Source organism: Melozone crissalis, unplaced genomic scaffold (genome assembly GCF_028551555.1).
Source record: "Melozone crissalis strain CALT ecotype California unplaced genomic scaffold, PUWL_Pcris_2 ptg000046l_1, whole genome shotgun sequence".
NCBI lineage: Eukaryota > Metazoa > Chordata > Aves > Passeriformes > Passerellidae > Melozone > Melozone crissalis.
Window position 1 is genome coordinate 4,905,430 of NW_026535824.1, and position 5,412 is coordinate 4,910,841.

The following is a 5,412-nucleotide window of genomic DNA, read 5'->3' on the forward strand; positions in this document are numbered from 1 at the left end:
CTTATGATCCGCCCTTCTCCCTTTGGCTGGGCCAGGATTGTCTCTTGCCCACGGGATGGTGCCCCAGTCCTTGGCACAGTTCCTGCTGCACAGTTCCTGACTCCCACATCAGCCCTTGGCTGGCTGTGCAAAGGAGGCACCAGAGCCCTCTGGGCACAGGAGCTGGGAGCACAGCTTGTGCCCCACAGCATGGCCATGAGAGGTGAGCTGAGGCTGCTGCTGCCCATCTGGCATGGATTATTCACACAAGGTTTTACAAACCCTGCTGCTGCTGCAGGATCAGCCAGGCTGGCCCATCTGCAAAGCCCTGGGGGCCTTGCTGGGGGTTCAGCTGGGACATCCCAGAGCAGCTGCTGCCCAAAGCTGATCCATCCCACTGCCTGCCATGGCCCAAGGCACAGGGAGATCCCTGCAGGGAGGAGTCATTCCAGCTCCCAGCTACCACACAGGGCAGCAGGCAGCCTCACACTAAAGCAATGCCAGCAGCAGAGCAGAGATTCACACCTCAGAAAACACCTTTTACCTCTGCTCCACCCCAAAAGGAGGTAGGTGGGGGATGTCCCCGAGACAGCCACAGATGTGCCCACCCAGCTCCCAGGGTCCTTACTTGATGGTCAGGATGGCAGGCACAGGAGATCCAGCCACACTGAACTGGAACTCCTCCTCAAAGCTCCCCAGCACGGTGGCACTGAAGGAGATCTGCACACTCTGGCTCCCACCTGCTGCAATGATGCCCTCCTCGGGGGCAAACTTGAAACACAAGCCCAGGTTGGTGGCTGAAGGGAGACAGGTGAAGGGAGCATCAATAGCTCCTTGGTTCATCAGTTTCACCTGCAGCAGCAAGAAAGCAAAATGGAAATACGTGTGGAATCTTCCCTTCTTGTGAGTTATTGTCTAATGATGCAATGAACACCCAGAAAAGGCAGAAGATGCTTTGTGCTGCTGAATGGCAGAAGTCCAAAGATACAACAGGACAACTTCTGCCTTTGGGTTTTCATGCAGAGCAGTGGCAACTCCACAGAACTGCAGTCACCCTGGGCTTATCCCATGGACACAGAGCAGTGCCCCTCTGCTCAGCAGCACCAAGCGCATTGAGAGCTGGCCCTGAGAGCAACGTGGGCTGATTGCAGCTGCGTAGGGAATCACCCCAGAGCTGCTGCTGCCCCAGTGAGCACAGCTCCAACAGCACCATCTGCTCATTCACCCCTTGTCCCCGACCATGAAAACAATACATTGAGAAAGAGGCATCAGCATCAAAACGTACAGACAGCACCATCTTTTGGTGAGAAAACTCAGCGTGTCTTTCCCATCCACAGCCAAGATTTCGAAAGAGTCTGCCATGATGCAGTGCCTCATGAAGTTTTTGCAAGCTTGACTCTACTGGGGGGGAGGCAAATAGGTAGAAAAACCCTTTGCTTTATTCCCAGGAACACTTTTCTCTTTCTAGAGCCAGAGATGCACCGAGGCTGAAGTGTGGTGAGGGACTGGTCAGCAAGGGAGAGAACTCCCAAGGATTTCCTGTGATTGCAGCAATAAGCAGAAGACACTTGGCTGGGAGCTGTTGGCAGTGGGCTGAAGCTCAAAGTCAGCCAGTTTGTTGCAGCTGCTTCTGCAGAGCCCAGTCCAAAGGTGCCTTGTGTCTGGCACTGCCACAAAAGCCTCTGAACATGCAGCTTTTGGAGCCAGTGTTGGTTTCATGTGCAAAGGGGTTGTTTTGCAGGAAGCCTCCTAACTGATCCCTAAGGAAGGCTGCCCAAAAGCAGGGACTGGGGCTTCAGGAACAACTGACACACCTTTGTGACCCCCCAGATTTCAGCAGTCCATCAAATATTCCCTGCTCACAGCTGCCCAGGTTGGCAGCAATTCCACAGCTGCACCAGGCTTGCTGCTGCCTCAGGAGCCATCAGCATCCATCCCAAGCCCTGCTGCTCACCTCATAGACATGGGGGGTGTTGACGAAAACGTTCCCAAGGTTCAGGGTAGGAGAGCTGAGTTCAACCAAGGGTCCTTGGCCTTCCCCTCTGAGCTGCAGGGGCAGCCTGCTCTCACAGCCTGGGGAGAGATGTCCATTGCAGTACAATCATTCCCTCTGCTCCACTGCATTTTCCAGGCTGCCTCAGTGCTAGTCCCCGACTCTGAGCTGGATGCAACCAGCTCCTGATGCTGCAGGAGAAGATATGCACCCTTCTCTTCCCTCAGGACATATCCCCTGAGGCTGACTTGCAATTTCTAACCCATTTCCTGGGCTGCTTTCCAATTTGAGCCACCAGTTTGCTGAGTTTAAAACATCTCTGGTGCCTGTAGTGACAGGCCATGGAGTTATGGGTAGAAATTGAAAGAAAGGAGATTTAGGCGAGATATTAGGGAAGAAATTTTCCCTGTGAGGGTGGTGAGGCACTGGAGGAGGGTCCCCAGGGATGTTGTGGAGGTTCCAGCCCTGAAAGTGTTCCAAGCCAGGCTGGATGGGGCTTGGAGCACCCTGCTCTAGAGGGAGGTGTCCCTGCCCATGGCAGGGGCCTTGGGACTAGATGATCTCTAAGGTCCATTCCATCCTTACCATACTGTGATTCTGTGGTTTCCTTCCCATGCACCTAGAGGAGCTTTGAAATCCATTCAGTGCAGGCACAAAGCTCCTACAGAGTTTGGCAATTCCCAAACTCCCTGGCCCAGGAGCACAGGACTTTGTTGCCCAAGTGCTCCCCTTGTGACACTCAGCACTGTGTTCTATTGCCACAGACTGAGAGCTGCAAGGTGACAACTGCCACACAGGGAGAGAAGCAGCTGCTGGCCAAGGCTGCTCCCTCTACCAACAGCCCGGGCTCAGGGGGGCTCAGCCCCCTCTGCTCTGCTGCTGTCTGGGCACTGGGAGGTGATCCAGGCTCAGGGAGCCCATTTCTAACTCAGCTCCTACCACCTGATGATGGATCCATGGCAAATGGAGCCATCCTGGAGGCCAGGGGCCTGCAGGGGCTGAGTGCTTGTTCACTAAAGCTGTTCTGCTCTGGAGCTCTCTGGCCTTTGAGGGAATGCTGGCAAAGCCATGGCATGAAAACCTCTCCCTGCACTGCCTGGGCTGTTCTGGGATCACTCAGGCACACACAGCACTCTGAGCCCTGGCCTGGCACGGGAGACCCCCTGGGAGCTGCGGGGCCAGGGGGGATGTGCCAGCACTGCCCTGCTGACCAGGGACTCTTCCCAGCACTTCCATGGGAGCCCAGTGGGCTCAGGCTGGCACCATGGCTTCACTGAGGGGGAGAGAGGCAGGGCAAAGGAGCTGCACCTGAGATGCTGCAGTAAGCCACACTTCCATACTCCAGTGCTTCCAGGGGTTTGAAGGTCACCTTGATTTCAGCTGAACAATTCGGCCCGATTTCTCCCTCCTACAGCAGAAAGAGACAGCAAAACCTTGCTTTGCAAACTTCACATTGCTTCTTTTCACCACCCTCCTGTAAGCCTTTGTTCAGAGCATCAGTGATGAGTGAACGACACAAGGAGCCAAGGAAACACTCCAAACCCAGCCCAACACAGCTCTCAATGCTCAGCTGATCAGCTCCCACTCTCCACAATATTCCTGCTGCTCTGACACAAGCTCTTGGGCACATCATGCTGCTGTCAGCTACAGTGGGATGCAACTGCCACTGTGCCCTGCTGGCTCTTGGCCTTAGATGGGCCATAGCTGTAACCAAGAAGAGAACATGATCCCCGTCCTTGCAAATAAAAATATTAGTTTAACCTGTATTGAAAGAAAGCAGAGGCTGGCATTACTCTAGGGTTTACTCCAAGATGAGAAGGGATGTTGCACTGTGCACACACCAGGCATTCATCATCTCTCACAATGCCAGTACTCAGAATCAAGGCTCTGGTTGATGGCAGCATGTGGCAGTTTGCTTGCATCACCAGAAAAGGAAAAGGTTTTCTGTCCCTGTGTGCAGGACAACTCCAAAGGCCCATTTCAACCTTCCACCCTTGTGTCCAGGCTCACAGATGACGCTGGAAGGGACACTCAGAAATAGTGCAAGGCATGGTTACAGGAGGGGATTGGCATTTCTGTCATTATAACCTTGGGCTGAATTTGGCCTCCTTTTGCCAGGGAACAATTGCAAGCTCCAGGTCAGTGTGTGAGCTGGCAGTGCTCCAACAGCCTCTGCTGAGCCCCACGTGTGGGGGGAGCCCCTGCCTACAAGAACTGCTCCCTGGGACACTGACAGGACACGCAGGCAGTGCCTTGAGCTCCAGCCTGGCAGCAGAGCTGGGCTTTGTCAGGCTCCCAGCCCTGCCTGGAGCCTGCAGGGCACAAATGCTTTCAGCAGCGAGCCCTGCAGCCTCACCGGAAACTCCATGTCCTCCCTGCCAGCACATGGGGCCAGCTGAGGATCTGCCCAGTGACCGCAGCCGGGGAAGGGGTGGGTGTAGGGAGTAGGGTGGGTGGGAGGACGGGGCGGGAGGAGGAAGAGAATGTTCTCAGCTATCACTTACCATTGGCTCAATGAAAAAAATGTCATCAGAGAACAGCATGGGGCCTTCTTGCACCTTTGCCATCTTCTCCTGGACCGTGCTGCTCAGGAGGGCACTGTGATCTCCACAAGAGCCCTTCACCTTCTCCGTTTCTTTCTCCTCTGGGAAGTTTTTCTGGGACACCTCTTTGGGCAGCCACAGCAAACACTTCCTGCAGCCCCAGGGAGAGACAAGGCCAGCAGATGGTTTCATGAGCCACAGATTTGCAGAGAGAAGTGTGAGCGCAGGAAAGCAAAGCACTTGAGGAGGAGCAGCAGCAGCTCCCCAGCAAAGGCTGAGCCCAAGCCACGAGGGTCCCACAGGGATCAGAGGACAACTTGCTGTTCCCTGGCCCAGCAGGGAGTTTCACTCCACACTTGCAAGCTCAGCAGAGGTTTCCAAAGCCAGCATCCCTCCAGAGAACCTCCTGCCTCAAAGCCTCTGCCACAGCTGAGGGAGAATCTACCAGCCATTTCAAGTGGCTTTTCCTCCCACTCAGCTGCTCGGGGGGGCACAGAAAGATCACAGAGCACCCACTGCAGCATTTCCCTGGCAAGGGGAGACAAAGCTGGCTTGCAGCTACGTGTTACCAGCATCACTCCTTGTTTCTTCCATTTTGGACCTACCCGGTTCCCTACTCTGCCTTTCACAGGAGCATCCCACAGCACTTCCACAGGAAATTGATGAATTCAGGCACCGAATCCCTTCAGGGACATTCAAGTTTTTATATGCAATATGCATGAAAACAGAGCCTCTGAGAGGGGAAGGAACTTTGTTGTGTAGGAGGGAGACAGCAAACTCCTGGAGAGACCTTTTCATGAGCCAGAGCTTTTTGGATCCCATCCCAGTGCATGGCACTAGAATGTCCTGAGAGGGAAAGGATCCTGCACTATCTTCTCTCACAAAAAATCCTCTCTG